Source organism: Lissotriton helveticus, chromosome 1_1 (assembly GCF_964261635.1).
Source record: "Lissotriton helveticus chromosome 1_1, aLisHel1.1, whole genome shotgun sequence".
Taxonomy (NCBI): Eukaryota; Metazoa; Chordata; class Amphibia; order Caudata; family Salamandridae; genus Lissotriton; species Lissotriton helveticus.
The window spans coordinates 1767648810-1767660879 of record NC_136057.1 but is presented as its reverse complement, the minus strand read 5'-3'; the positions used below and the strand labels follow the sequence as shown (position 1 = coordinate 1767660879).

Below are 12070 nucleotides of genomic sequence, written 5' to 3'. Positions count from 1 at the left end.
AGGAAGTATACATTTTCAGCTACAGTGGCTGTTGCCTGGGGTGTATATATCTGTTAAAAATGTGCAGCTAGTGTCTCAACTATTTGTTGCGGGTCCGTTGTGAGTTTGCCTGTCCCTATTCGGAGCTGTGCCACCCATCTGCCCGCTTTCTCTCTTTTATCCAGCCATGCTAGCTGCTTCCCCACTTTATCTCCCATCTAGTAGACAATATCTTGGGTGTTTGAAATCTTAGATTTATCCTTGTCCCACATATATGTGTTCTGTATTCTTGTTGAGCTAATTGCAGCCCATGCTTCATGGTTTCACTAGTGTCTGTTGTATGCTCTGTCTCCGCCCTGGATACTTCTTGCTCCAGAGTCTCGATGTGTTGCCGTTTATCGTGTTTGTGCTCTGTCACTAGGGATATGGCCTGTCCTCTTATCACCGTTTTATATGCTTCCCATAAGGTTGTCGGGAATGCTACTGTGTGTTCATTTTCGGTGAAATATTGTTCCGCTGCTTTGATGAGCCCTTTCCCAATTCTTTTAGGTTTTAAGATATCCTAAGTACAGCGGGAATATGCGTCGTCATCCCGGGGTGTGTGAAATGTAGGTGATTAGCATCGGTGAGTGGTCAGATATGCCCCGGGTTAGGTGTGTGATCTCCCCAACTTTTTTAAAATCCGTTGCCAATGTTAGGATGTAGTCAATTCTAGAAAGACTGCCATGTACACCAGAGAGGAATGTGCACTCCCTCATTTGTGGGTGTCTGGCCCACCAATCATCTATTAGGCAGGTCGCCTCTGTGAATTCCGACAATTTGCTACTCGATCCACTGGAGTCTCTGGGGGCTCGCTATCTATGGACGCGTCCATCGTGGTGTTGAAGTCGCCCCCTAGCATGAGTTCTCCTTGTGGAAGTGATATGAGAAACTTACCCAGTGCTGGTAATGCTGTGTGGTATAGCGTTGGTGGGATATATATTGATACCAGATTATAGGTGCCTCCCTCCCACTGGCAGGCTATAGCCGCAAAGCGCCCCTGATCGTCCATCCAAGACCCCTGTAGTATCAGTGGAAAACGTTTGTTAATTAAAATGCCTACTCCACAGGATCCATGGGTAAAGTCTGAGTGTACGGCCATTTTGTAGTCCCATCTATCCAATGCTCTACATGTTGATCCCACCAGGTGTGATTCTTGTATGAGTGCGACCGCAGGTCCCTAAAGTTTTATATATTGAAGGACCAGTCCCCTTTTTATTTTGTCTCCGAGACCATTCACATTCCATGAGAGTATAGTAAAGGGAAGGTGTGTCATTTGTTGGGCCGTCACGCCCGTGATAGGACCATCTATTGATGCGGTAAACTGTGCCTTTTGTGTCTTCTCCACAAGTCTGAGTGTTTCTCGCCCCGCAATGTAGTTTTCGTGTTGCCTATCTGTGTGCTGTAGTAGTTCTCAGTACCATTGCGTTCCAAAACAAACAAACAAAAAACTCCCAGCTTCCCTGCATAGCGGATCTAGAACTACCCGCCACCCCAACTTAGAAGAGTGCTTCCGTCCCATAACTTTATACTTGTGTCGGGGGTAGAGCTGTTTAGCGATCGTCTGGCATCCTCCCCCTGAATAGTCCCCAGTCTGTGGCGGCTTAAGGTATATAACAAGGTAAGGCCACCCATGTACCATTTATTTCGGAAATCGATCAGCATTCTTCCGAGGTCAGTGTGCCGCTGTTATGTTGCAAGTCTATGCCTTGTCAGCGAAATTTTCTGTATGTCAGTTTCTTGGCTTTGCCAGTCCAGCAGGTATCTGTAGGTTGAGTCGGAGTTTTCGTCTGTGGTCTGCTATGTGTTGGTTGGTGGGTCTCTCAGTCGAGCGGGTGTTGACATCTCGTATGTGGAGAGTTGACGCTGTCTTCTTCGATCCTGCCTGTTTGGACCTGCGGTGGGTCTACAGCCTTCCAACCATTTTCGGGCTTCCTCCGGGGTTGAGAAAAAACAACTTTTCCCTTCCGCCTCTACCCTGAGCTTTGCGGGAAAGAGCATAGCATATTTTAGTTGCAGATTGCGTAGTTCTTTTTTTACTTCCAGAAAGTTTCTACGCTGGTTAGTGACCATTGTAGTGTAAATTGGGTAGCGGGACCTTGTATTATTGTCTATTCGTAGCGGAGGAGCAACACGTGCAGCCTGGAGAATCGTGTCCCTGACGCGATAGTTGAAAATGCGGGCCAGTATGGGTCTGGGAGGCTCCCGGCCGGGGCCTTCCCCTGGGGACTTGGTGGGCTCTTTCAAGCGAGAAGAAGCTAGACAGACCTCGTGGTTGTAATTGCGTTTTAACAAGGTCTTCGGCGAAGAAGTCCAGAGTGGGCCCCTTGACGCTCTCCGGCACTCCAACTAAGCGGATATTATTGCGCCTTGAGCGCCCTTCCTGGTCATCAATATTGGCGGCCATATGCTTAGTTAGATGTTCCAACTGTTTCACTTGTTGCTGTAAAGCTGCTGTGTCCGTTGAGAGACCCGCTGTGGTGATCTCTACTTCTGTTATCCTGGAGTTCATTTTGGAAACATCAGCAGGCAGAAACGTTATGTCCGTGGATATCGTGCCAATCGACGTTTGCACCTGATGTAGAGTCATCCATTATGTCCTGTAGAGTGATCTCTTTCGATTTCGCTCTCAATGGGCCATCTGTTGTTCCTGAGGGGGGGTCCGGCTGGTCCGGTTGTTCCTTATTGAACGCATATTTGTCCTGCTTCTTAGTCTGGACTGTGCGTTGGCCACATCCCCCCATGCTGCCGTTCCCTCTTTGACCTTCACGATAGAACTGGGGGGGGGGTTGGGGGGCATAGTAGTCGCCGTCGCCTGACTACGGGAGATCTCTCCACGCTCGGCCTTCTGGTTTTCCTGTGTTCCACCTCCCCCATTAGAAGTGTGGGTCGCTTGTGCCAATCGTGTCACTGGTCCCCCGTGCAGTTTTCTTGGTGGTCACTAAGGGGCTTTGGCTGTCGCTGGAGTAGCGTGAGCCGCACAGGTGGATGTACAGTACCTTCAATGTGCAATAGTCATCACATTCAGTTGTGGTCCAGTAATGCTGGTGGGGTGAGTGTGTGCAGTGTTCTGATCAAAGTTGTCCCTTGAGACAGCGCGCCACCCCGTTTTTGGTTGTCTTGTTGAGGGAGACAGGCCCCCTGAGCACTGCGTTCATAGTGGCGGTGTGATGAAGGAAGGTCTCGCCTGTGATGGAGTATGTGCTGCCAATGTCTCCTGGTGCGCGGGTTTGGAGTTGCCGTCCTGCTCTGTCCTCAGCAGGCTGCACGGTGATTCTGTGATCCGTCATCATTGGCTGATAGAGACCCAGTCGTCGCTGTTACAGTGATTGGTGGCTGGGGTGTCTCCGCCATTTCCCTTCCATTGTTGGAGCCTCTAGTGTGTGCTAGCGCCGTCATCTGCCTCAGTCTCGGCACACCACAGGTCTTTGTTGTGCCACAGTGGGTGATCTCAGTCAGACCTGTGGGTTTCTTCGCCTCTCCCCGATGCCGTCTCGAGCCACAGATTCAAGCTCACTTCCGGCGGAGCCGCAGTCGGCAGCGTTACAAATCTAGCCCCGGCTCACTTTCGGCGCATAGGCCGCTGCTGGGTTGCACAGTGTTGCACTTTACTGGTAGCACCTACAGGCTCAGTACCTGGACCCGTCGTGCATCAGAGGTGTTGGGACCCTCAGCTTCTTTCTTCTTCCTTGTAGCCACTGGATTAGTGTCAGGATTTTGCGAGTTTGGCGCTGCTGGTTGCGGAGCTCGCTTAGGCAGTGGCCATCTTCGTTGGCTGCTGACCACGCCACCAGTCTTGAACATTTTTGATCCTGACCGCGATTGTGCGGTTATGGTTGATGCAAGCATTGTCGGTTTGAGGGCTGTACTTACTCAAGTTAAAGAAGCGCAGTCCAAGACTATTGGTTGTGACTCTCGTGTTTTGTCTGATACTGAAAGGCAGTACTCCGTCATTGAGAGGGAATTGTTGGCATGCTGGTAGGCAGCCATGAAGCTCAGAAACTATGTGTGGAGCAAACGTTTTGTGATTCGAACTGATCATAAGCCTTTAGTGTATATGCTGAGTGGGAGGAACTTTAAGGGGTTCACGTCCCGCATTGCTAGGCTTTCTACAAAATCGTTACAGTTTGATTTTGCTGTGGAGTACATTCCAGGAGGAAAGAATGGTTATGCAGACTTTTTATCCAGCCCACCTATGCACGAAGAGAAAAATTCTAGTACTTGTGCTGATGATGATGAAGAGGATTGTTTTGTAGCATCCGTAGTTCTACCTCTATTGAAGGCCTACTCGGAGTTACAGTGGTGAAGGGCATTAAAAGACGAGGCTACCTTGTGTTTGGTCATGAATTAAGTTGAGCTTGGTTGGACCAAAGAAGGGAATCTGGGTTTTGATCTGAAAGCTTTTGTTAAAAGTTTCAGAAGAATTATCTGTGGAAGATGGTTTACTTGTGATAACGGGCAAATTGGTTCCACCCATTTCATTGAGGAATACCATAATCGCAGGGGCACCTGAAGGTAATTTAGGTGCTATCATGATGAAATAACATTTACGTTCATGTTTTTGGTGGCCTGCCAGGGATAGTGAGTTTGATCTAATGGTCAAGGAGTGTGTGATTTGCTTAAGTCGTGACAATTCTATGAAGGTATGAACCGCTCCTTGCGTCCCATTGAACATCCTGGGGGGCCCTGGGAAAAAGTTGTAATTGATATCGTAGGACGTTTTCTTGCATTGGCCAATACATCGGAATGTGCCCTAGTCTTGATGGACAATTATAGCAAGTGGCCTGAGGTGAAGTTTGTCAGTGAGGTGACATCTCAGGTCGTAGTTGAATTCCTTAAAGAAGTCTTTTTGAAGGAAGGCTTTCCAGCCATGCTTGTATCGAACAATGGTGTCCAATTTGTTGCCAAGAATGTGGAGATGTTTTTGGAAGCCAGTGGTGTAAAGCATCTTAAGAGTTCACTGTATCATCCCCAAATGAATGGGATGGTTGAGAGGATAAACAGAGGGTTGGGGGAGTGCATTCAGTGGGCTATCACCAACAAGTGTGTTGTGCCAATGCTGTAAGAAGTATGTTGTGGTTCTATCGCACCACTCCTCATGCGACAACTGGGGTGTTGCCTTTTGTAATCCTGGTTGGAAGAAGGGCTACTACTTGCTTTTTCCCAGCGTGGATAAACAAGTGGGTGAAGGTCAAAACAGCAAAGATTTGGATGTCAAAGTTAGGGATAGAGTGACCAAAGTACAAGATAAACAGAAAAACATATTTTGATGTAAGAAACAGTCAGAGTACTAGATATCAAGATGGGAGATATGGTTTGTGTCCGAAAACCTGTACTTGTAGCTAAGAGTTGAAGCAAATTTAGTGTTCCTGTTAAAGTTGTAGATGTTATAGGTGATAGTGTGAAAGTCCAAGGTGGTCAGTGGTGGAATGGAAATAATCTGATGAAAGTGGAGGACTCAGAGTGGTGTGAACAGGCAAGTGGTGAACAGGAAATTAAATATTGATACTGATCGGAATCGGTGTTTAACCCCCATGAACCAAGAAACTAAGTTAAGGCGTGGTGTTAGAGTGAGGAATCTACCTTTGCATTTTAGAGAGTAATCTTGCCTTTCAGGTTAATAAGTAAGCTACTCATCTTTTCAGAGCTATTGTATTATTTGCAGTAGTTTTTATTCGTTTTGGTTACGTTTTCTTTCTTTTCCATGGCTCTTTATATTGTTTCTTGTTAAATAGGTCTTCTAGTTTTGTTATTTCATGCATGATGTACATTTGTGTTTTTCATGATCCCATACTGTTGTTTTGGAAAGGAAAGAGACATGTTGTGTCCTTTAAGTGCATTCTTTATGTGTTTTTATGGAATGCATGATGTAATAGTATGGGGATTGGGATTCCATGAGTTGTGGGGATTCGGTGGGTGGCAGTTACAGGATGGTGTGTGCCACGGGCAGTTCTCCGGCTTGGGCATGAAATAAATCCTTAAACGAGACTTAACTGTGTAGTCCTCTGCTTACAACAGAAACCATCTATGGTTTGCAAATCTACTCTTTGTCATTACTGTGGGACACAGTCTACTCCACTGTCATTGATAGGTTGCTGAATTGATGAATTCAAGCCTCAGTTCGAGATAAGGACCCCATCCATGTTTCAAACTTGCACCAAGTTTGCGTGATGCAAATACCATCCTTATCTTCCCAGCTATCAACCTACACTTTATCCCAAACAGGCGCGCCTCCGTTTTGTTTGGTTCAATTGAAGGAAGTTATGTCGCCGTCTTTCAAGGAGAGAAGCGTATCTATATGGAGTTGAACAGCTTGTGGAAACCTGGTGTAAACGTGTGTATCCGGATACGACTTCAGATAGATTTTAAAGACCCAGCCTAAAAATAGACTCTAGGTAGATATTGAAGTGGAGTAGGGGCCGGGCAGCACTTCAAACTTTTGGCTCTTAGATGTAATACTGAGTAAAGAGAATCCACAGTCTGACGATGCTCAAACTATGAGGCATCCAATCTGTAGACACTGGAGGAAAACAAAATAGGAAGGGATACTGTCTGCAATGCTGGAGGGCAAAATCGGGAAGAGGACCAGTCATATGACTTTTAGGCACATTTAAAATGCTCTGCATTGCTTTAATTCTGTTTAATGGCTGCATACCTCAGTTGCAGAACTGAAAGACTGAGGAAAACAATGATTGCAGGGAGACAACAAAAGGGGAAATATAAGAACTTTACAATCAAGTGACGATGCAAAACAGGTAGCCATAATGTTTGTAACAACACATATTTCTGCCTAGCTACTTAGTTTAATTTTCATAGAATAAGGCAAACTGTGAAGAGGTTGTCCTGCAAAGTTCTAAGGGGTACACTAGTAAACTGAACGCTTGGTTGGTGTACAGCATTGCAAGCCAATATGACATTAACTTTTCATATTTCAAATTGAATCAGCGTGATAATGAGGGTCTGGTGATTATGTATGCTTAATTCGTACCACAGGCGTGATAACAATATTTCATCAGGGCACTAAGACCTTCATTATGAATGGTCCACTGTTTCTGACCTCTGTGAAAACCCGTTTGTGTAGGGATTAGATTTACATACAAGTTATGTGACTGTTATCCCACTTGGCAATTAATAGGTTGGATAAAGCCTTGCATTCCATGTTTAATTTCTGCAGATCAAACCTGCTGGAAATTAACAAGGGGTAAATGCCTGGCCATAGCTAGAGCAGGCAGATTTTGGTTTGGTAGGTACCAACGCCTGGCTGTTATTCCACTTAAAACTCATAATATGTGCTATTTATCACACCCATTAACTTCAGACCCCTGTAGGATCGAACTGTATTCGGTGCAATAAATATTGTACCCTCCTTCTTACTATTCGTAATGGTTGGGGGGGGGTAAGTACTATGTAGGTAGGGACATATTGTTTGATTAATTAAAATCATTACAAACATTTAATACATAATAATAACATGCTCATTAGTTAAAATACCCCTGAAAGCAAAGGGCCAAATCACCACATTGCAAACTTACTTTCCTTAGCAGAAAATCGGTGCATAGCCTTTAAGTAACAGGTGCAAATATGCTGAAATACATATTATTCAATGTAGTCCTATTCGATACTTGATTGGCATGTGACTTAAAGAGCCTAGTATTAAATTAGTTGAGTCATAAGTGTAACATTGCTATAAACGATGATCGCATAGCCAACTAAACTACTAACATAAATTCGACTTTATAATCCCGTATGTTATAGCACATCCCAAAAGTGCATTGTGCATACACGAACAAATAATTTCAACACTTCCTAACAACAGAATCACTGCCAATAGTAAATCGTGTGGCCGAGGCGTTTAATAAGGACTTTCAGCCACATGCATCATTGTAGAAATCGCAATTTAGGAATCGCAAATTCCTATGCATTAAGAATTTGCAAAGGTTTTTGCGATTTCTTAATTTTCCTTATTTGCGATTCCTTAATTGAGAATCGCAAATAAGGAATCGCTTTACATTGATTCCTATGGGCCTAGAGGCCCATAGGAATCAATGGGAAGGCATTCTCATTTTGCGAATTCGCAATTAAGGAATCGCAAAATGAGAATGCAATTTCAAGGGTGCAGGGGGGGTCCAACGGACCCCCCCCTGCACCCCTGAAATGTCATGTAAGTTCATTTTACTCACACACATGTCCCAAGGGCATGTGTGTGTGTAAAATAGAAGTTTCAAAAATGCAATTTGAGAAATCGCAAAAAATTGCGATTTCTTAAATTGCGAAAAATGAAAAAAAAATGATGCATCCCAAAAAAGGTTTTTGCATTCGCAAACGGCCGAATTTTGCGATTCGCACCGTTTGCGAATGCAAAAAAGCTTGATGCATGTGGCCCTTTATTTCTACATCTGCTAGATTGAAACAATCATTACTTGTTGATAGAAACATATACAGAACATAAAGAATAAACTTGCGAGCTTGCTACAGTGCATAGCACTTAATGATTCTCGTTATTCAGCCCTGGGATGAAAAGTCATTAGTGATCAGTAAAACATGTACAAAACATTCACAGGACGTGTGCAAACTTGCTATGGTGCATAGTGCTAAATGATTCTCTTTGTTCAACCGCCCAATGACAAAAATCTTAGATAAGATAACTCAAGGCGCTTATGAATACCTAATTGTTTGACTATCAACAAATAGCAGCAGTATTACCTTATAGACAAATATATCAAGCTAAAATAGGCAGTTTATTTTTGTAGCCACAGACAAAAACGTAACAAATCTACAAGTGAGTGGAATCGAATTGTCTGATAAACATGAGTTAAGTGCCTGTCGACATGTTCTTACTCCGGCTTCTAAAAATAAAGGATTGAGCACATTTTGAGGAGCACACAATAAGCCTGGGCAGGTGCATACTATATGCAATAATGTCTCCTGTGGATAACCCCAGAGCTTACAGCTAATATTCGGCCACTTGCGCAACCATTTCAGAGTCCTGTCCTTGGTTGGATAAACACTAAGGGTTTAAGTACGAGTCTGGCGGTCTATCAACCGCCAGACTCATAGGGACGCGGTGGTGGCAGTCTCCCTACCGCCCTATTATAATTAGGTCGTTTGGACCGCCATTGCCCTGCCGCAGCTGCCAGTGAACTGCCATTCCCTAGTGGTGTTGCAGTGGTCAGGAAGTCGCAATATGCTTGGCGGGTCCACCAGCATGAAAACTGTGTCGGAGAGGAAATAAAGGGGGCCCCTATAGGGCCCCCTGGTGCCTCATTTTCATGTGGATGGAGGCAGGGGGGCACAACATGTGCCCCGTGTATGCATGCACTCCAGTTCCTGCACAGCATGGACTTAAAAGTCCATGTCGTGCACAAAAATGTTTTTAGCGTTACCATTGCAGGATCGTCTTTCAGGGCACTTCCATGTGATCATAAAAAAAAAGCTTGCCAGACACAAGAACTCATCGTAATCTGGCTGGCGGCCTGATCACAGGTTTGGCAGTGTGGTGGCGAGGTGGTCCTAGCACTGCACCACCAAACTCATAATCAGGCACCAAGTCGTATCCTCAGGAATGCATCTCGCATATGTGTAAAGAAATGCATGGTGAGATCATTCTGAATGCTCACATTTTCATATGAATTAATGGTAGATCAAGCCTGCTTTTTAGTAGCAGGTACACCTTCATCCAAATGGAGTGAAAGGTGGTTTGTTGATTGATTCAGGAAGTGCTTATTGTCATCTGAGTTGGCTGTTGTTCCTGAAATCCAAAGGCTTGAAGGGAATTTATCATATAAGTCTGCCATGAACCGGTGTTTGCAGAATTAATGATTTCCTGCCAGCATGTTTGCAAGAGAGCCAGATTCTGAAAAAAGCAAAAAATGCAAATATTTTAAAAAGGCTGACTGGCACGCTTATACTTGCCTTTATTTATTTATTTATTTGCATGTTTGTAAAGCGCTGTGAATAAACTCCCGTAGGTGTATCTCCGCGCTGATGACGACCAGTAGAAACTGACAAAAGAAACAATGAAATTAAGTACAGTATAGGCTCCTATGATCCAGCAGATAGTATTTAGAATGAATTAAAAAGGAAGGTTTTTAAGTATTTCCTAAATTGAAGATGATTATGGCATTGTCTCAGTGGGAGCGGGAGTGAGTTCCAAAGACTGGGGCCAACTACGGACAGAGCCCTGCCACCTAGCCTTGATTTAGTTATCTTTGGGACACTTAGTAGCAACTGGTCACTGGATCTAAGAGCACGGGTAGGGACATAAGGGACAAATTTGAAGGCCGACCTTTAACCCCTTGCATGCGCTGCGAATGTTCGCGCTGTGCGGGCGATTTAGAGAGTGGTCGGGTTCATGACGGTCCCCAGCCGTCATCAGCACACACCCACCGTGACGCATGACGGCCGGGGGCCGTCATCCGCATGTAAGGGGTTAATCGAGTTTCAAACCGGAAACTTGATTTGCAATAGGTCTAGTATTTTCACATCTTTGCCTCGAAATATAAATGAGCCACGAGTTAAAGCTGGAATTAATTTGGTTGGCATTATTTTCATGTGGTGAGCATGGGATAGGCTTGACAATTTATCTCAAAGGGTCTAGTAGGTGAAAATATTGGTGGCAGCTTTGGCACTAAGAAGATTAAAATGGCTTCTAAGAGACTTCCTATTGTCAAACAAAATGCCAAGGAACGTATAGCTTTTATCTACCTTGATTGGTTTCTCTCTCAAGTACCGGGGCTGTGGTCAAACTGAAGAAGCTTCAATTGACATGATTTTAGTTTTTTTAATGTTAAGTTCTAGATGGTACATCAATGTGTATTCATCAAAGGAATTGATCAAAGGCTGCAATCGATCGGTGTTCAGCTAAGTTGAAGAGTATCATCAACATTTTGGAGATATTTTAAAGGAGTATTTGTTAACTTAGTAGAGTGGGGGGTTGTTTTCTCTAGATGTTCATTGAGATTGCCATGAAAAGATGACATAAACAGGGGGCAAGTATGCACTCCTGTTATAACCCGCTCAGTGTTTCGATTCTCCGAGTAAGTGATGTGCCATCCCCCAACTTAGGACTTGATTACGATTGCGGTTTTCCCGCATCCTCCGGGCCGGCGGAAGCCACCGCCGGCCCGGAGGATGCGGGAAAACCGCTGCGGACTGAAAAAGACCCCCCGCCAGATTAGGATGGCTGGGGATCGTTTCTCAGTCCGCAGCTTTTCCGCCGCGGTCGCCTTCCGACCGCGGCGGAAAAGCTTTAACATGGCTGGCGGTGTCTATCAGACACCGCCAGCCATATTAGGATGTCTGCAGAAAGATGCCTTTACACGGCGGCATTTCCGCCGTGTAAAGGCATACGGATTTGTGTTTGGGGGCCCGTTGCGGGCCCCCAGGGGTGAAGGGGGGGTGGGGTGTGCACATGGGGGGTACCTATGGTACCCCCTTGCATTTGCCTGCACAAAGCGGCAGGCACCGCAAGGTGCCTGCCGCTTTGTGCATGCAAATGCACAACTTACATTTTTCTCATTGCGGCGGGTGCTGCTTCAAGAAGCACCCGCCGCAATGATAAAAATACAGGATGTGACCGCCAGGGTGGCGGTCACATCCTAATTTGCACGGAGGGACGGCCGCTGCCCCTGCGGACGGTCCCTCCTACTCTATGGTGGCGGACGGACTTAGGTCCGTCCGCCATCATAATCGGCCCCTTAATCTGGACCCAGGAATTCGTATAGAGACGTATAATAAGATCTAGTACTTTCAATGGAATACCCCATGCAGCTAACATTTGCCAATGCAAAGCCCGCAGAAATGTGTCAAAGGCCACCTTTAGGTCAATAAAACAAATGTAGAGTTTTTGCTTCTCTAGTAAGGCGGTTTTGGTCAACAGCATGAGGGCAAGCAAATTGGTGGATGTCGACATGCCCCAACGAAATCCACGCTGATTCAATGGAATGAGATGTGCCGCAGATGCCCAATCTTCTAACTCCTCTAATAAACAAGAGGCAAAAACCCTTGCCTCAACATTGGTAAGGGCAATTAGGCGATAATTACTATGTCAAAG

The 12070-nt window shown here is 45.2% G+C and overlaps 1 protein-coding gene across 1 annotated transcript in view; it reads right to left on the bottom strand.

Moving 5' to 3' along the window:
• The window catches only part of LOC144752100 (complement C3-like), a 1799539-nt gene that overhangs the window by 852782 nt on the left and 934687 nt on the right, over positions 1–12070 (bottom strand). The gene's annotated exons all lie outside the window — the stretch shown is intronic.